General features: G+C 32.4%; 1 protein-coding gene across 5 annotated transcripts in view; it reads left to right on the top strand.

Moving 5' to 3' along the window:
- Positions 1-21,358, top strand: part of LOC129800558 (peroxidasin) — a 117,319-nt gene that overhangs the window by 21,217 nt on the left and 74,744 nt on the right. For 4 of the 5 annotated variants that reach the window (XM_055845037.1, XM_055845036.1, XM_055845035.1 and 1 more), the window contains exon 1: positions 19,022-19,195. The exons of the other annotated variant lie outside the window; for it this stretch is intronic. The gene's annotated coding sequence lies outside the window, so the exon portion shown is untranslated. Of the gene's footprint in view, positions 1-19,021; positions 19,196-21,358 lie in introns of those variants that run through there. 5 annotated transcript variants of the gene reach the window in all.

Below are 21,358 nucleotides of genomic sequence, written 5' to 3'. Positions count from 1 at the left end.
TGAAAAAGTAATTTTCAGGGAAAATGTGTTTTTGACTATTTATTTGATGATTTTTGTTGTTGGCATTTTAAACGAGAAAACTACACAAAAATTCACTAGTCTCTTAATTTGTATTTCAAAAATTGATTGAAACGTTCAACTTTTCTAAGGAAAGATTTAAAATGTTATTAAAAACTTCTCGTTTAGAATCATATCTTCAGAATCCTTTGGAATCATATCATTCACTGAGAGAAATCCGAAAAAGTTAAAATAACATTACGGAAATGTTTATTTTACCCTGCAGTATTGATCCGAAATCGGTGTAAATATTACCCTTTTTAGGTGTATTAGGGGTTAAATTTATCTTTTTTCATGTTAATTTTACCCTTAAAAAGGTGTAAAATTAACATTAAAAAATGTTGACATATTTTTACACCTAAAAAGTGTTAAAGTTATGAGGAAAAAATGTTAATCGCACCCTTTTTTTCTCAGTGTTCAACTTTAGAATCAAATTCAGGAGCATAATCACACAAAACAAATTATTATTTACACTTTATTCAATATTCGATTACGGTTTAATTATGAACTTAAATTTAGTCATTTATCTCGTGCAACGTACCATCTTCCTTTTATCCGAGAAAATTTCCACTCTTTTAAACAGAAAAGTGAATTAGGTTTCATGATAACTCAAACAGCAATAATAATTTATTTACTATAATGACGAAAATATTTCTAAAATAAAGTATAATGGTGCTATTCCATTGAAAAAGGGGAAATCTTTTTCTTGAATATTTTTTTAGCACTTTACTGTTCTCAAGTGCTTCTGCATTATCAATTTTTTTTGTGTGGGTTCCTGTCTCGACTGTTTTGTGGTTTAGGAACACGAAGAAAACTGGGAGAAAATAGTCGAAACAGGAACCAACACAAAGAATTGATAATGCAGAAGCACTTGAGAACAGTAAAGTGCTAAAAAATATTCATTTTTTATTGGAATAGCACCATTACTAGTACTGTACTCTTCTTAAGTGCTTCTACATTATCGACTTTTCTTTATAAGTACAGTACTAAAAATAGTGCTATTTCAATGAAAAATGAATATCTTCTTTATTAGTACAGTACTAAAAATAGTGCTATTCTAATGAAAAATGAATATTTTTTAGCACTTTATTGTTCTCAACTGTTGCTTTATAAAGAAAAGTCGATAATATAGAAGTACTTAAGAAGAGTACAGTACTAATAATAGTGATATTCCAATGAAAAACGAATAATTTTTAGCACTTTACTGTTCTCAAGTGCTTGGTTCCTGTCACAACTGTTTTGTGGTTTTGAAACACGTTCATTTTTCAATAGAATACATAAATAGCACTATTAAGCCGTTCCCTGAATTTTTTTTAAGAAACTATGAAAAAAATGCTGTTATTATGATTTCTTCAAATTTGCTTTAATACTGTGCTCAAATGCTTCTGCTTTAACAAATTTTCTTTATGTTGATTCCTGCTCGACTGTTTCCTCTTTCCTCTTCGTACTCTAAAACCATTAGAAACAGTCGTGATAGGGACCAACACAAAGTAAAGTCGATTATGTAGAAATACTTGAGAACAGTAAAGTTCTAAAAAGAAGTTAATTTTTCATCGAAAAATAGTGCCATTATCGATTCCTCTTGCTATTGATTTCTGTCTGTACTGTCTTCCTTAGTCCTCGGCGTATTCTAAAATCATCAAACAGAAATAATAATAAAGAAGCACTTGAGAACAGTCATGTGCTAAAAAAATATTCAAGAAAACTTACTTCATCTTTTAATTTTTCATTGGAATAAAATTCCTGTGAAATATTTTGTGCAGTATGCCTAATTGGGGTTGAATGATGTTTGATACTTTAAGTTTCCACTTCCCACCTCATTCTTTGTAATATCTTTTGTCATTAGAAACACCTGTGATTTTGCATTGACCAGGTCTAGAGTGTGATAAATTCTGTGGTGGTGCAGTGCCTTCATGAGTAATTAAAAGGTGCCAGCGGGAATACCTTGTGATTTATGACTCAAAACACTGCCACATTTACCGTCATAAATTCCTTATTTCAATTCCTAAATCAGACTTTCACATGTGGATACTCATCCAGGTATCCATTGCACTTTCGTCCCTCAAGGGGAAAACAATGCTATCACGAAATGTGAGAGACTGCGGAAGAATGATGATGGAGCATCTCTTGGAAAATTCTTTAATGTAAAGAATGTAGAACGAATTAAAATTTTACTTTCGTAGTAATGCAATAAGACACTGTATATGCGAAAATAATCTACTACAAATTTCATTAGAATTTTCTACTGTAAGGGCTTAACTCTTTAGGACCGGTTATATCAGATTGTTATTGTACTTATTCGTCTTTGAAAATATCCTATAGTGGTTTGTTCCTGTAATAATCTTCATATTGTATGTTATAATCTCTCTAAATGCGTCTTGGCTAAATTAAAAACACTAGAATATTTACTATCTTATTTCGAAAACCAATAAAAAACAAAATTCAAAGTCTTTTAGTGCAAAAAATCAATCTCTATTTACACCTAACCACAAAACAGTCGTTTTGTTGTTAAGTTATGTGGATAATGAATTTTAAGATTTTACGACATTGCGTACTATATTACTCTCCATGTTTTTCATCTAATTGACATTTCGAAAAGTAGCCAAAAACACCCAAAGTGAAGCTTTTTCTCTAGCCCTCGTGAATTTAGAAGCTCAGCCTGGAGGGGAATTCTGTAACGCTCTGACAATGTCATATGACAAATTGGGTTCGAATCTTAGGAGAGCTTTTTCGAAAATGCGATTCTGTAGCCGTGACATTGCCATTTCAGCTTATGTGACATTGTCAAAAGTCACATATTTGAGATTTCTGGCAATTCAAATGACAATAAATTTTGTTAAACAAATCAACCAAGACGTACTGTATTTTCATAAAATCATCAAGTAAAGGGATTTCATTAATAATTCAATGAATTGCATTTTCGAACTCATATGATATGACAAAAAAAGCTCGAATGGCATAGTCAGGTTTCGAACTCACACGCGACAATGCCACGAAAATTACAGAATTCCCCTACTGATCCTCCAAATTTTGGAGTGATCTCTGAGTGTATCGACACCAATCTTCATTTTTCGAGCACATCCCTAAACCGATCCCTGTGTCTAGTTTGGGCTTTACCCTGGGTGCCCTGGGTACTTTACTGCGCTGTGCAGTAATGAATCTCAGGAATTTTCTTTTAGTGGTTGGTTTCTGAGATAAATTTCCTGTACTGTCTGTCTCGGCTAAAATATCAAAACCTGGGATGGAATGATAACTTTCGACACTATCGAATCGATAGTATCGATAAATCTATATCCATTAGATTAAGTGAATGTCGACTTTTGTTGGGACATACATTGTAATATTCTTAAAAGAATGTGACTATTGATAAATATCTAAATTAATTACAGGAAGTTCTGCTAGTTTAAATTTTTCAGAATCGAAAGTCGATATTATCGAAAATAAGTTATCATGTCACCCCTGATTTTCTCATCAAATTAAAAGAAATCAAATATCATATCTGATATCTATCGTTGATGGTGGAGATATGAGAGAAATTTATGCTCCTTCATCCCATATAACAAAATGCACATCCTAAAATAGAAATAGAACTATATGCAATTAAATAATGAATGATTCATTAACTGAAAAGCCAGTCAAGTGACGTCAGGCATTTTCTAAGTTATTTAGAGAAGCATTTAAACATTTTTTTTTTAAATTTACAAACAGGAATTCGAATATATCACTGAGAGCTTTCGAAGGTGATTTCGAACGTTCGTTGAAGCTTTCGAAGATGGAGATTTCATGTGCCGAAAGATATGCAAAATTAAGGGCTAAAGTATACAATGGGATATTTTAATTTCGAAAAAGACCTTTCGAATTTCGAATCAAAATCCTCCTGTTTACATGACCTATATAAAGTGTTAATGACCACATTTCGCAACTTTCTATTGGCTGTTGAAAATGAGACTGATAAATTTCAAACTTAATAAATTTGCAAAATTATAGGAGGAACTGTTGATGATTTTAATCTCTGCACAATTGATGATAATCCAGTTTAAAATCTATGGAGCAATTTTCGTCGTATGTATCTGATAATTTAGAAATTATTCCCATTGCGCAAAATTGCCATTTGCATAATTACGAATTGCAGTATGAAGTTCGGTGGAGCCTAAAACTTTTGCCACATATATTGAAATATTCATACTTGGGGAGAAATTTCTATAGATTACGACTGTATATGAAATTATGATTGATTTACCAATTAACCCAGCTATGTAGAAATTAATTCTATATCAATCGATTGTACGATGACGCTTGGGGTGGCAAAAGTTATACGGCATTGACGAAAAGTTGAATAGATATGATAACAAATTTCCCAAACATTTCTCACTGTCTTCCCGGAAAGATGAAAGGGAAGCTATCAGAAGGTATATTGCGATTCACAAAATTCTGCTTCATTAATTCTCAGCGAATTGGGAACATATTGGAGTTGAGAGAATTTTGCTAAAAGTTATACTTCCTGGCGGGGTTGGAGGAGGAGGAGGAGGATATGAATTTTGCTTTAATATTCAGGAAGGGTGCCCAATACAGAAATATCTTCTTATCGGGTTATTCATTTCATCTCCTTGTGGACCAATCAAGGCGCAAATATCGAGAGAAGTGTTTTTACTCAAAACCTCCCCCACTTGACTGATCCTGAAAGTTCTTAGGGATTTAATCTGAGGAGGTTGCCCTTCTAGCTTTACATTAATATTCAAGAAATTTTCACAACTTTGGATGAACAACTTGAATTAAATAGGGACTTCCTTGCTATCAGGTAATATTGATTTTACCTTAGGTGTAGGAAGCATGGAAGATTTTAAAATAATGGTAATAAATTCTAAAAAAAATATATTGTTCTAGAACAGAGGTGTGCAAGAACCGTTTGAAACCGAAAAAACGTCAAAAGAAATTTGTACGTCCGTGGTCAAAACGCTACTTGAACAAACTTATTTTGACGTTTATTCGGTTTCAACGGTTCTTGCACACCTCTGTTCTAGAATATTGAATATTTTCTTTAAACAGTTTCGTGTAATTGAACACGTTTTAAAAGATAGTATACGTTTTAGTCCGAAGAAACTTAAGGAAACGTAAAGGAAAAAGTGCCCATGCTTCGTACGAACCCAAGCTTCGTAATGACTAAATTTTTCCCATGTTTCTCAATAAATGAGGCTTTCTCTTGCGATATAGCCGGATTAGAAATTTCAATACCTTTCCAAAATATCCGAACTTAAGCAAGTGTCCAACATTAATACGAAAAGTTTATGCGAATTTTTAGAAAAAAAAAACAAAAATGATCGTGGTTTTGGAGGTGATGGAAGCGATGGAAGGTTGTAGGTGGAAAAAAGAAAAAAAAACGGTCGGAGATAATGTTCACAAATGGGGAGAGGGGTCACCGAAAACCGGAAGTCAATATCTCTTTAATCAGTGGAATTATTTAAATTAAGTTATGCGACTCATACCAAATATCAGAAAGCAGCAATACAATTGCTAGCTCTGACGCAATTTTATTTCTCATTACAGATTACTTTCTTCCAATAACTTTTTTCTAGAGCTTTTCGACTAAAAAAAACCTTGTAAATAGAAGAGATTAGGGTAGAATTAGTCAGCAAAATCATTTTTTTTTAAATACTTTCTTGTTTTTTATTTATTTTCTAACGTAAAATATCTCACTATCCAAAAGACTATAATAAATGATTTCAATATTTATTTAAAATCCGGTATTTTCTCTGGATAACGTCAGAGACAAAGAATGGTTCCGTTCAGTAATAACCTTTCGAAACGACAAATGTACTGCAAAGCCAAGCCAAACCTATTCGAAAATCTACCAGAAAAGGCTTAAGTGAAAGTTCACGTACTCACCGCTTTAGCGCTGATTGTTCTGCCATTTCGAATTTTGGTATTCTTGACACTTCAATCGTCAATAACGTGAACAACAGTGTGTAAACGTTTGCTGCAAAAAGAGAATTTTTGTGTAGTTTTCTGCAAGTTTAGGATACAGAATGTTTGGATTGCCATTACATTAGAGTAAATGTCCTTTCCATGATCTTACTCACTTTTTTGTAACCCGTCAGTTTAAATGTTCGAACTTCCAACGGGTTTTTAGGTAAGTTTTCTCAGATATACCTTAGAATCGGTAAAGGAAAAACCTCAACCGGAGATAGCTCTCAAATCAGAAAGGTTATTACTGACCCACCCGGCAAATTCTGCAGAATTCTGCAGAAATTCGTCAGATTTGAAAATGTAACTGCCGAAAATTTTCCGGAATTTCTGCAGAATTTTGTTCTAAAGGTGGATCCGATCGTTGTATGAATATTCTGCAGAATTTCTACAGAAAATTTTATGAATTTTCAGCAATTTCCTCAAGATGTCGTTCTGTCAAAATGAACTTGGAATATTTTCTCTTCTTTATTAATTTGGTAGAATTTATAATAACGATTTCCATGATATAATATATATATAAAAATACTGCGAGGGTATGCTATCTATAGAGAAGGAATTAATAGCAGAATTAAACATACACCCGACCGAAAATTTTGCATTTTTTATACATATTGTACAAGAATTTTCTTGAGAACAAAAAAATTTATGATGTGATTTTCAATTTAAAATTATTAATTATTTATGAAAAAATTATTCTTTTCATTTGAAGAAGTATATTTTCGTCAATTTTTCCAATAAAATGTAGAGATTTGAAATAACCGTCTCAGAAGCCATTAGGTAACGGGTGTGAGACTTCGCTTACTCGAGACAAATTTTGATAACTTTTGTTATTCGCTGCTACGATCGCTAGTGCATTTGGTGATTGATGGCCGTTAAAAAAGGAAGAAGAAGAAAAATTGCGGAATTGAAGAACGAAGTTTTGCTGGGAAACGAGAGTATTGTGATATATTTAGCTGAAACAAATTAGGAGCAAGAGTTAAAAATTATTAGCTAAGACACACACCATTGTCAGGGAAATGGGAGAAAAGAGTCATAAAAAGCTTATATTACAGCCTTGTAGCCATCTATTGTTCTGTTTAAAATGAAAGCCGTTTTTGTTTTGAAATTCTATGCTAAGAAAATTCAAGTAAAGCAAGAAAAAATATTCTTTGTGTCTCAGATTAATTTGTGTGGTTTGTATATTTGCTAACTTCAAATTTTATTCTGCACTTTTCACAGTTGTTCTTTTTCTAATTTTACCGTACCCTTACCATTTTAAGCATCTCAGTAAATAGAACACACAGTCAGTAACTTAAGATTTTCTGTCATGAAAAATAAATTTGCTTTGTTCAAAGATCAATCAATCTCCAATTATGAATATGTCTCAGCTTATATGTCGGCAATTTGTATTTTGTACTTGTATTTATTTTTCATTACCATTAATAACTTATAATAACTCATGTTAACCCCACCGTACCTTGCGGCCATCGCCGTCTTAGCGTTGGTGACCAACCTCCAGGGTAAAACGATGGAAAATCCCTTCATAGGTTGTATGGTGATATATATATATAGTGATATACATCAACTAAAATAGCAGTATTTATGAGAAAAGTTATTCGATAAGCTTGCAATACTGCAAGATAAAATATTTAAACAAGTCCAACAGAAGCTCTGACCTAATACCTCGTCAAATTTACGTATGGACTCAATATTGGACTTTAGCTTGGCTTTTCCTCTTCCAAAGTCTTCCAGCAAATAGTCTTTCACATAATCTCATCGGGAAGCAGATTTATTTCGATATGGGGCAGGAAGTTAGACGTAATTTCATTTCCCATACAATCTTGAGAAAGTCATTGAAAATTTAGAGGAATGTCCTGTGGGCAGAAATCTCAAGAGATTAGAAGTGGCTTTGACTTCAAATATTGAGTGAAATATTCAAAGAGTGGTCAAAGACTGAATTTGCATATAAAATAGTCTAGATTTATATTATTTTCCTATAAATCCTTAATTAAATTCTCACAGAAACTTTCTTCTATTTTCTTCTGTCACCCAGGATGAGAAATGAAGGTATTATATTGTGTGCTTGTCGTGGCGGAAAAAAAATTCGTGAAAAAGTTTCAAAGTTTCACACGATATTTATGTATTTTCTGCGTTTTCATCAAATTCTCTGCATTTTAATAGAATTTGAAATGGAGAGCGAAAAGTGGGTGAGTCTTTGGGTTAAGAATAAAATAAATAAGCTTAGACTCTGGGTGAAAAGTTTTCTGACAAAGTTTCCGGAGTAATGTTAAATTTTTCAGCACTTTTGTTTGCTTGAAGAACTCGTGTTTTCCATCCAGCAATTTTAAGAATTTATTTGCCCAGGGGTCTTTTTGCATGACAGAATGTCGCACAAACATGACATTGAATTAAATCATTTTCTTATCAATGTGATGAATTTTTGAAAGTGGAATTTGCAATGCGGAATTCTTGATAAAGTTTTCCGCGTCTTTTTTAGATACATCACAATTTATCATTCGTGAAAAATTTTTCATTATTATTGTAAGGTAAGAACGCCACTTTTTGTCCGCACATTGATGTTATTCACGAGATTTATTGACAAGATTCTTTCAAATACCCGTTTCCTGAATAACACACTGGTTCTTTGTCACGCTCGTCGCTTTTCCTCATTTGTGGCCATCTAAAGAACCACTTATGGCCACTTTTTTAAAAACAAATAATTGTCCGTTTTGGACTCAAAACCCAGACCCATCCATATATTTAGCTAGGGCACTCAATGGGTCAAGTGGTAGAGCACTCGCTCTATGAAGCAAGTGTCCCGGGTTCGAATCCCCTTTAAGTCACCATGAATTTTTCTGGCGTTAAAGGTATTCGGATTGCATCTAGTGAGCTTCTTTGCACTTGATTCCACGGGCATGAGACTGACAACCTCATCCCGTACCAGAAAAAATAATAATGCATATCTAGAAGTCCCCTTGTGGGAAGGCCTAGTTCCTTTATGGAATGTTGTGCCAGCATTATTATTATTATTAACTAAATGAAATAGTTGACCAATATTAGTTGCAGTATCTTTTTCATTTAGTTATCATAACTAACAGAGCGATGCAACTTTACAGATCTCGTCTATTAGTCTATTAATTTAAGAGATTTGCGATGCGACTTTGTGAACGAGATTTCAAATCTCGTAATTTTATTGACAGGCTCTGGTTAGAACGAGATTTCCGATGCAAGCCTGAGTGGTGAATTATATAAAATATGAATTCCAACCTCAAAACATCTCACAAATATTGGACACTTTCAGAGGTGCCGCAAAGTACGATATTTTCTGTTTTTGTGTGATTTTCGAGAGAAAAATTTAAGGAATGGTTTTCTTAATACTCATTTTATTTATTTGAAGTTTAGAAAGTTTTAACTCATTGAAATATTTTTTTTTTCTTGGAAAATACAATATATTATATATTTTCTTACTAGAATATAGTGTCTTATAAATTTTCCTTAGAGCAATCTCAAGCTTCTTTCTCTCAGCTTGATAATTCTATTATTACTAATTGTAGGAAATTTTCTGCCTCTCCCAATCGCATACTCCGATCCGGAGTAACTGGAAGATACTGCTGAAGATGAAATAAATTGAATTTTCGGCGGTGGATAATTTTAAAATCCTTTTCTTAATACAATTTACACATTATCAGTGAAATATTGGTCCAACCTTCGACAGATTATTCTTCACGACGAGTTATTTTTGCAAGAGCATCCTCTTTGATGCAGGATCCTCTTGGATCCTGTTGAATTCTGTCTCGTCCAGCAGACACCTCTTTTGATATAGTTTGTGATGAAATAAATGCAAGCTTTACTTGGAAGTTGTGCTACAAGGACAAGAAACGCTTCTAGGCTGATCTTGACTCGTGACTGATCCCTGAAGACATCTCTTCTGTAAAAGAATTTGAACATCAGGAAAAATCCGAAGTCACATTTTGATTGTGATTTCTTGACTTCAAAGAATCATTACTTACCAATAAACGCATTTTTTGCACATTCTTTTGGCTATCGTGTCCTCAGAATCAACATTTTCACTGAAAATATTAAATTTTGCACTTTTCAAAGAGAAAAATTAGCGCGAAAACTAAATGATACCCAAAGCTTGCATGGTAGTCTCGTTCAAATAAACTCACCACATAGATCTTAATCTTGCATATCAAATTCTTATAATTTAAAATTTGATATCTTATCTTATAAGATACGAAAATAAAGTTGCATCGCTCTGTAAATTAGATTAGTAACGGGTACTATAGCATATTAGTTCCAATAACTAAATAAAAGAGGGTTGATACTCATCTTATTGGCTGCAATAACTATATTATATTAGTTATGGTCACTATATAGCTCGAAAAAGCTTCAACATATAAGTAAAAATCCACTCTTTACTATTGAAAAGTTTGTCAAAACTTTATAAAAATATAGGTCCATTTATTTGCATTAGTTGTGAGAAGTAAAAAGAATTAGGGGAAGGTTTTGAAGGTTCGTATTAAAAAAGGAGTCCAAGATTTAAGATCTTTTACTGAATGCCACACAAACCGAATCAATTATATAACTATATCAAAAAAATCTCTTACTTATTGGGTTCATAATTCTGCCTCACAAAATTCCTGGAAGTCCTTGGATTTTCCTCTACAGGAAAATAAAAAAAGAAACGGCACATTTTACGAAAGTGCCCTGGTTAACTCAGCTTCGTACCACTTTTTTCCACCTCTGTAGGCCTCATTTTCCCCGAAAACATTACACCGGACACAAAAATTTGGGCATCACTACTTAGATGGAACTTTCATCTACTTGTTTTCACCATTTGTAGGAGGTATCACGCATTAAAAATCAATTTTAAGCTATTTTTCTAACACATGTTTTTTGACACTCGGAAAACTATTTTTCCCTGCATTTTCTGACAGTCAGTTAAGAGCTTCATTAGGTATGATTCTCTCATAATCACACCTATTGTAATCCTCGGATTTTCTCTAACACCTCCAATTGGTCTTACAAAACATATTTCGGACATAACTGATTTCGAAAATGACCAGCCACCAATTTAAAGCGAAATCTGGGAAGTTCTACTTTAAAACAAGGAAAATTGTATGAGAAATACTCAAAATACATCGAAGTGGCAATTAAAGAATCACATCTACCATAAGCAGTCTAGTTTCAACACTGCAAAAATCAGAAAGTAGTAATCACAGCTATTGTAATCCTTGTTTTTCTCTAACGTCTCGAATCTGTCTTACAGAACATTTTTTGAACATCAGTGATTCTTAGAATTATCAGTGATCAATTTAAAGTAAAATGTGAAAAATTCCGCTTGAAAACAAATCAAATTGGATGAAAAATTCTCAAAACACACCGCATGGGCAATGAAAGAATCACACCTACGATAAGTAGATCCAGGCTAAATGTTTGATTTGACAGAAGTGAAATAAAAACATCTGATAAAGTCTCATTTTGATGGGGAAGTGCGTGTTTTCCTTCGAGATTTTAATGAAAATTGTTCAATATCCCAATTTTCTTGTGAATTTATTCACTGAAATCTCTGATGAGTCAAATATCTCGAGAGGCGTGCACAGTGTGACCCAAAACAGTGAGGAATTCTCAAATTCGGTGGTCAGTAGTTTTGACAGATGTTTTTACGAATCTGCAAAATTCAATTTTCCTGAGCTGCAAGGGTGGTCATTTTTATGAATTTTCCTCCACCCACAAAAATGACGCCCTTCGAGCAAAAGATTTTCACGGTAAATATTAACCCTAATAAACCCTCTATAACTTGGAATAGTTGCTTTTTCGAAAAGACACTTGAAGTGTGCAAAAATGCATAAAATATTACACATCAAAATTACGATTTTAGGCCCATTTTTTATTTTTGCCTTTTGGGCCCAGGAAAAAAGGCCTAGGCTTCCAAGTTTGTCAGGAAATGTGAGATGTAGGACTAGCTTTTAGATTATATGTCCAGGGATGAAATTTATTTAGTAACTTGGAAAAAATCAACTTTTACGAAGCTGCAACATTACGAAGGTGCAAAACCTTCCTTTAGTGACCAATATTAGTTGGGATATTGATTTCATTTTTTTAACACAAGAAAATATAATTGTATGAAACCATTATGAAATAATTGCCGCAACTTATCCACGTAAATATTGCCTTATGTTCTCACTACTAATAAATTTATTATGAAAAAAATGTTTTAAGATTATGAGAACTACTTTAAATAGATTTGATAATAATCACCCGATCAACTAATTTTCATTAGTAATGATGTCTAAACTTTTCTAAGAGTGAAGTTGTGAAATATCTGTGAATATAAAATTTAATTAAAAAATTTAAAAAATGAACATAGTTCTCATGAAGTAAAACTAATTGTGACACAATAAAAATTCTATTTTTTTTTAATATTTAGAGTAGGAAGAAAAGTGGGAATAGTAATAGGGGGTGCCTTGACTGTATATATTGGAATTTTTTTTGAGAATTTTCGGTCACCAAGCAAATTGGATGAATAAAATAAATTTGTAGCATTAAATCTTCCCTAATTGCGTGTGATAAATGAAATATGCAAATAATTTTGAATATAATACTTTAATCAAGAATTATTATCAGTTTTAATGTTGGGCAAGGGACTCAAAAAGAGAATTACTTTTTTTGTGTGTGTGCGCGTGTAACATTGAACATATAAAATTTATGTCCTGTTTATTCAATTGAAGTGCTTCTCCATTCGACTCTTTTTTTTCTGTAAAAAATTTTATGTAATACAAAATGAAACATGAAAGACAATTTATGGTAAATTTATCAATTGTTTGCTTTCCAGTGAAATATTATGCAATTAAATTTCCCATCAATGACGATCAATTCCTTTTTTGATTGTTTGCCTGAGCACAATTGCTCATTTGTTATGTCTTTGGCCGGTGCACAATTTATTGATTAGTATCTTCATTATAATTTCCACTTTAATAGACAGATTTATATTCATAGAGAGTCCACCATCCTCCCCCCGGAGTCATCCTGAAAGCATAATGCACTGCTAGTGAGTGGACAAAACATTGCTGTGGTGTAATTGCCATGTTTAGTGCGTTAAGAGTGAATGTAATTTGTAATGTGATTGTTGGGAGGGCCTCGTTTTTGGCCATACATGTTTTCCATTTTCCTCACACTTCTCCCACTTTTGCCTGGAAAATACCATTGAGGCACAAGACCATAAGAAAAGACTCCTGTTTTGTTACCAAGGCACCAAGTGAATTATGAAAGTACAATTAGAGCTTTAAGTGGGTTTAACATAGGGTTAGTGGGGTACACAGTAAAAAAAAATAAAAGGAGTTTGCCAAGAAGTTTTATGGAATACCACCATGCTAAATATCTGCCAATTGCATTGCTGTTTATGAGCTTTCAACGGAACTTGTATCTGAATTATATATCGTTGCGGGAAAATTTTAATATAATTTTGCCCGAAAAACTTTCCTTCAACAATGAAAATTTTGTGCCAAAATATTAAAACCACTGAAATATGCATTTTGACATATTTTATCGAGGCAAAATATCAGGAAACCAACTTGTATTGTTATATTGATAAAGTTTTGGGGATTTTATTTAATTCATATGGTTTAGAAGTTTTGTAGAATAACCCAAAGTTTTCAACTTTACTTGCTGCAAAGCCAAATTTTCAAAGTCCTCAATTACACAGACTTAAGATGTTTTCATCGGTGGAGTTTAGAATATGCCTAAACTTGTTTATTATCCTACCATTGTAAATTTGATTAATTAATAACCCATCTCAAATGACGATTTTCAAGCATAAAGCATTTTGTATTACAAATAGAATATATTAATAGGAAGTTTAATAATGAATTGCCGGTTTTACATCAATTCAAACGATTTATTCACTAAAGTTTCGATTAAAATAATTATATCAAATATAGGGGAAACTGGGGTACCACCAAACACTGCGATTTTTTAATCGGATATTCGACTTCAGAGGATAAGACCGATAGGAATTTATAGGCACTATAGGGATGCCTGTTTACTGAAAGAATGGTCGAGATAGTCCAAGCATTTTAGAAATAAAAATTAGTGTTTGGTGGTACCCCGTGTTTGGTGGTGCCCCAGTTTCCCCCTACGTTGTTGTGATCAAAGGTGACTTCAGAGATTTACAGTCAAGTTCCTCAAATTCTATTGTAATTTTCAAAACAAAAAAAAACCTTTAAAAATTATTAGACAAATAATTAGTAGGGGAAACCGGGGAGGTTTGGGACACTTTTTCGTGTTTTGATTTTGAGAAATTATTCCAAAGAGCCAACAAACTGTTTTAGAATTTTATATGGCCAATAGTATACTCACAGGTATTGACTTGAACTCAGAAGATAAAAAGGCTTTCTTTGAGAAAGAAAAATGTTCAATCTTCCGTTCTGTCCCTAACATTTCCGATCCGGGGTACTTTGGGACAAGAACGGGAAAGTTTGGTACGCTGTATTTTCTGGCATAATTCGGTATATCTGGCGATAAGGAAGTTCAGCTCTGGGACAAGTAGTTCCTTGGGAGCAATATCATCTGTAGTTTACAATCTGAACTACAGTAGACTCTCTCAAATTCGGGCATTTGGGAGCGATATGTCACCCGAATTAGAGAGAAATTCGGGCGTCAAATTTTTTTAGTGTCCAATTTTACCCTCAAAGTGTCCAAATTTAGAAACTGTCCAAAATTATGAGCTCTTCCCCTATATGAAGTGTTTTGATACTTTTACCTACATCTCTTGATTGGAAATTCTTTATTCAATGACCTACATGCTTTAAAACTGCAATTCAAAAAGTAATAAAAGTTCTAAATTATTAATACTTGTTGATAAATTTGTTAAAATGAAATGCTAAATACTAACATTATCCAGATATACAAATTAAATATTTAATCTTCCAAAATATTTTAGCTCCATTACGTTTTCGTATTGGACAGACCTTGAAAATGTTTAAAGCAATAAAATTTTCAGGTAATATGAAAATGTGATGAGAATGAAATATTTAATGCAATTTTATGTGATTAAATATTTAACTAACTCAATGGCGGTTTGTTCCCACCTATAAATTAAAATCGATAAAAAAATATTCTGGAAATTGTTTGCTGATGAAAATTTATAAATTTACATTATATTTCGATCAATATGAAAAAAAATTTAGAATTTAATCCCAATAAAAATTTTAAAGTTACTTGATTGAAAAAAAACTGAAACAATTTTATGTGAATTTTTGTTATTGAAAATAACCATTTTATTTCATAAAATGTCTCTAAATCTGAATAAATACTTACAAACTATTTCAAGAATTACGTAGTTCTTGAAATATTTTGTTAATGAAAGTTCAGAGAATTCAATTTATCATGAATTTGTTAAATTTGCTAAATTATACGTATTCGTTATAATATGGTTGTATAAAATTAAATTACAGTAGACTCTCTCAAATTCGGGCATATGAGACCGAAATGTCAGCCGAATTAGACAGAAATTCGGGCGACAAACTTTTTGAAATGCAACGATTTTTTATTCATGTGCATATATAGATATTGAGTTTACACACTCATATATAACGTAAATTGCATGAAAATCCCTCAATAATGCAAAATCACATCAAAACTAAGACAAACCATGCCAAATTTGAGCATATTTGATTCATTTGATAATCATAATCAAACTTGAAAAATGACATCAAACTTTTTTCAAATGTAACCGCTGCCCGTATTAAAAAGTAGCCCGATCTTAAAAGAGCCGAATTAGCGAGAGTCTACTGTAAATCAAATAATTTCATAAAAAATTAATACAAATTGAAAAATAAATACAAAAAAATCCCATTAGAATATACACATCAAAGATGTCTCCGAAGTTCAATTTCCTTTTGATGAGAGATTTCAACGTCCACCGCCGTCTTAGAGTTGGCTATAAATCGTTAAAGAATAGAATTTAATATCCATTTTGATACATTTTGCCCCACCTGGCCCTCTTTTTGTAAATTTTAAGTTACAATTTTGACGTTAATAAAAAAAACCATCTGAATCCATTTTTCTCTTTGAACACCTCTTTGACAGGGAACCCCTATTGACACTTTTGTCAAAATCTTGAAATTTATTTAAATTATCTAATAAAATGTAAATAATATAACGTTTTTTTTCTTAGTCTATTTTTTCTGATAAGGATAGGTGTTCAAATTTCATATTCCAAATGGTAGAGAGTAGGGTGTCAATAAGTTGTGACAAGCGACTTCTTAAAGAGTGTCAATAGGTGTTCCTTTCGTCCTAGGTGTGCCAAATTTCGGCATAGTTGCATGCAAACGTCAAAGTCCCAAGTTTGAAATGTAATATTTTTAATACAAATTGATTTTTTTTGTTACTTCTTTGCTTGGAACCTTGTAGACAGTTTATCAACTTTATTTTCTTTAAAATCATTCTTAATACATTTTAAAATGAATAAACATGTAGACTAGACATAAGGTAAAGTACCCTCACTCGACCGGGTTCCTCGATTCGACCGGTCGGTTGGTCAATTTTTGATGGTCAATTTCGTCAATTTCTATGAATAATCGACCTATTAATGTTAAACCATACGCAAAATATTATAGTAGAAAATATAAATAAATTGAATAAATAAATCTATCGGTCGAGACAAGGAACCGGTCGAGCGAGGGCACTTTAGCTTAGTTTTGAATACTATTTCGGCCACCTTGATTATCATAGTTTCTTTCCCTTTCGGAATTTTTCCAACAGGGTAAATTAATCTAATTCAAAACCTTCTCTAAATGGAAATTTTTCGCTAGTCGAAATGGAAACTTCATTGTTTTCATGATAAATACAATACTAAATTACTATATTTATATATTTTCTATACCACAGTTTCATTATTTAGTTAATTTTGCTCCAAATAAAGCGAAAATTCATTCATATTCACAAGTTTTAATTTGTTAATTTCTCAGAAAAATTAAAAGTGTACCTTTTCACCATCGCAGTTTTCATCAATCGACCATGTTTTCCAATGAAAATACAATGAGGTGACTGTTGTTTATTCGTTTTGTATAACATTTATGTCATATTTCTGGCTAATTTTAGTTAAATTAAGTGCTAATCTTTATTGTTAACGGTATGTGAAGTTTTCAAATGAAATAATTACCTATTTCGTGAACAAAAAGGGTTTTTTCTAAAGTATCTGCAAATGGTTCAATAGGAAACCCCGGAAATATGATTTTTTGGAGAGATTTTCTTATTGTTTTAGACGGGAAAGGAGAAAAGACCAGGAATAAGAACAAATCATGCGCTCAAAAGCAACTCAACAAGGTTTTGGAAGCCTTTTGTCGTGGTTTCACTTACACTGTTTGTCTCCAATTAGAAACTTTCCCTTGTCTCCATTTGGATTAATATGTTTTCAATAGAAGCATTTTACGCTCGGGTATTTTTCTTGTATTTAAGAAGTTTTCAAATTATATCTAAAGAATTTTCACTAAACAGAAACATTCTAGAAGAGTCAAGGAGCAAATTTATGTAATTCTCTTCAGAAAAAAATATGAACTTAATGTGTTGAGTCTTCTGTCAAAGTTAAAGTGTCTGGAAATGGTTTTGAATTAGGACGTTTGTTCTAATGTCTGTATCACGTCATCTCGTTCGTCAAAGTGACATTTTTTTCTTATTTTTTGCATTGCATAATTTCTAGAGTATGCAAAAACTAAAAATTCAGGGATATTCGAGGAACAAGAAAGATGGCCGGAATTGCAAACTGGCCGAAATTTGGTACACTAACCGTAAGCCTATTTAAACCAATTTTTGTGAGGCAAATTTGGTTTTTTATCACTAAATTAATCAAAGTCTAACAAGTTATATTATTAAAAGGCAAAAAATAGATTTTTGGATGCATTAACCCTTTAAGGACGATTGGAACACCGGTGTCCCACAAAGAAAATAATTTTTTCCTGACTACCTAAAGTTATTTTTTTCTTATGTCTGTACATAATTGTAAAGTAGAAGGTTGAAGGAATCTAGAATATTTTTTGCAAGTCTCTAGCTATTTGCTATGTAATAAATATTTAAGCTCAAAAATGGCGAATTTTTAAATTCTCAAATTCATAATTGATTTTATTTATTTTTTTACTTTCAATTTTTTTTAAAGAAAAACCCTTTTGGCAATCAAAACTACATTACTCATACGTAATATTTTTCATTAAATCGAAAAATATTATTCATTGGTATTGTCAGAAAAATTACTTAAATTTTTGGGCTATTTCTGTCCCTATCGTTCATAGAAGCACAAAACACACCGAATCAGACTCTGTTGGACTTTCCAAGGTGAAATGTAAGACTTATCATTGATTATGTTTCCCAGTTTAATTTCTATCGTAAAAAGTGTCTCGTCGTTGAAGGGTTAAAGCCTTAAAGTTTTAAGTTTTAGTGTGTAGTGTTATTCAGTAAGGGATTAATCTGTCATGGATAACTTAATTCCAGAGGATAAAATGTTTTCCCGCCAATTTGCAACAGTGTAATAGATGTATCCTCTTGCCTTAGAAAAGGTGACTGTTAATAATAAATGACCCCACCGTTGTTGCTTGAAATCCGGTGCTAGTGACAAATCCGTGTGAGATTGCAATTTAGCCGGTGTTTTCATCTCCCTTGGGATGTTCCTAGAGGTTGGCGAAAATGGGTGAAAAAGTAGAAAAATAAGCTAATTCTAGTGTTATTTGGGATTCTCAAATGTATCAATGTATCATCCTAGAGAGTACCTAATGGCCAACAATCGAATTTAGTGTGAACTTCCCCCCTTCACTGCCTCCATTCTGCTTCTATCCTAGATCTAACCCAGTGGACCATTCCTGAAGCTGCGCATTGAAGCTTCGGCTTCAGAGGCTTCATCTTGCCATCTCATTCTCTTCTATTGCAATTTTGGGTATTTCGAGGGAGGGTATAATGCCGAGACGATAGCCGAAGTTTGGATGCTGATACTGGAGCCAGATGAATTTCCACTGCAGACTCACTGTCGTGTTTCAGTCTCCTTCTGGCGTCTGGCGTCTGCGGACGAATTGTTCGGGAGTGAACTTGAGACAATAACTCAAAAGTTAGAGAAAAAGTCGCGAGTGATATTTTTATTAGTAATTTCCGTATTTTCTGCTATGAATTTGGTGGAATTACCGTGAAATTGCTGTGAAATTGCAGTGTAAAGGATTTTTTTTTCAATCATATAAATCCTTTTTATATATTTTATTCATTGATAAAATTATCTGGTAGTCTTGACCCAAACTCGTGGCATTTCTACTTCCCTTGCGATAGTGATAATCCGTGTCCGGCACTATAAATTTGATTAAAATATACCCCGCAGATATCTTGCAGAATATCCAAGGAAGTACTAACAAGAAAAAAATGCCCTGATTGTCTGGAACTTTTTTCATCAACGTTTCTTAATTTCTAATTTGTTCTCAAGTTTCTCTTTTTAAAACAAAAAAAAATTGGCACTCCTTTATTTCCCATTTTCTTCCAAATGGTCTCCAGCATAGAGACTCATTTTGCGAATGAGAAATTCCTCAGACTGGAGCTCCCAGAATGTTCATTTCTTTTTGCCATGGCTAGAAAGAACAACTGGCTGGAGATCTAAATTTAATTTCAAAACTAATTTGTCTGCTGCAGAAATTGCTCATTTTGACTTGTTCTAATTTTTATGGGTGCCGTAATTTCGCAGAATTCCCATGTTCTGGTGCTTTTTGCTCAAGCATTCAATAAACATCTCTTGGTCAATTAGACAAATGAAATGTTTTTCACTGTATTTTGTCTTAAAAATAGAGTGAAAAGATATATTGGTAGTTATATTGATCAAAGAATTTTCTGAAACTAAACGTTATGCTTCTTTTATGTGTTAATTTTATTGTTCTTTTCGCAGAAATTGACATTTGAACGTTTATTTGAAATTTCATGCTTTGGAAATGTCTTTAAAATTTTTGCTTCGTCTTTTCATAGAAAAATCAAAATAAAGCCCTTATTCTCTTCTCATGCATAAAATCGAAATTGTTACTTCACAAGGTTAAAACAGATATTAGCACGAAATTTCACTTCGATCTTTTAAATATTTCCAAGAAACTCTGCATTAAAAGACTGTTTTTTGTATAAGAATCCGTTATTTCAAAAACTCAAATTCAGCGCCTCTTACGGCGTTATCACACTTGCACATTAAAATTTTAATGTGATTCACATTAATTGTCGCTTGTGAGCATCCAAATATGTTATTTGTGTCTTTGAGTCACTTAATATTTGGGGTTTTTCTATTTAATGATAAAGAAGTGGAGTTGGCCTGCAAAAATAAATTTAAATTTACCTAAAGCATAAATATTTTTCACATTAAAAAATTAAAGAGAAAATGGCATTAATTTTTCGCATTAATGCTATAAATCAATTTATATCAAATTTTGCGGGCCAAGTCTACCTTTTTATCAACAAATAGATCAAATTTTGAATATAAAAGAATTCAAACACACAAATTACACATTTGGACTCTCACCAGCGACAATTAATGTGAATCATATTAAAATTTTAGTGTGCAAGCGTGATAACACAGTTGCAGCAATCTAATTTAACTCGTATTTTCTGAAAAGCTTTTCATTCATAATATTACCAGAGCTACGGTCAACACTCTGCTTTTTATACATAAACCTAAAGAAAAGAATATGGTAACTGTATCAAATTTCGGCCAGCTTGCAATTTCGGCCATTTCTTTTGTTCTTCAAATCTCCATGCAAAAAAAATGTCGCTTCGACAAACGAGATGATGTGAAAAGACTTTGTAAGAATTGCGGAAGGGTAAGGAATTATGATAATCAAGGCGGCCGAAATAATACCCAAAGCTATGTCTATATTTTTATTATTTTTAAAAATGTAGGTTAAATGTGCCAAATTCCGGCCAGCTTGCAATTCCGGCCACCTTTTTTGTTCCTCTAATTTCCATGAATTTTTAGTTTTCACATACTCCAGAGATTATACAATGCAAAGAATAACAAAAAATGTAGCTTCGACAAACGAGATGACGTGAAAAAGACATTGGAATAATTCCCGAAGGGCATAGAATTATGAGAATGAAGGTGGCCGAAATAGGGCACCAAAGCTATGTCTACGTTTTTAGAGTAAATAAAAACGATAAACTGTCTACAAGGTTCTAAGCAACACTCCTTAAGTAGAAGGAATAAAAAAATCAATTTCTATTAAAGATATTACATTTCAAACTTAAGACTTTGGCGCTTTCATGCAACTATGCCGAAATTTGGCACACTTACCCTATTAAGAATGATTTTAGAGGAATTGAAAACGGTAAACTATATAGAGTCCAAGCAACACTC

This window comes from Phlebotomus papatasi, chromosome 2 (genome assembly GCF_024763615.1).
Source record: "Phlebotomus papatasi isolate M1 chromosome 2, Ppap_2.1, whole genome shotgun sequence".
In the NCBI taxonomy this organism is placed as follows: domain Eukaryota; kingdom Metazoa; phylum Arthropoda; class Insecta; order Diptera; family Psychodidae; genus Phlebotomus; species Phlebotomus papatasi.
Note: the sequence above shows the minus strand (reverse complement) of the source record. Positions and strands in the feature narration are given on the sequence as shown.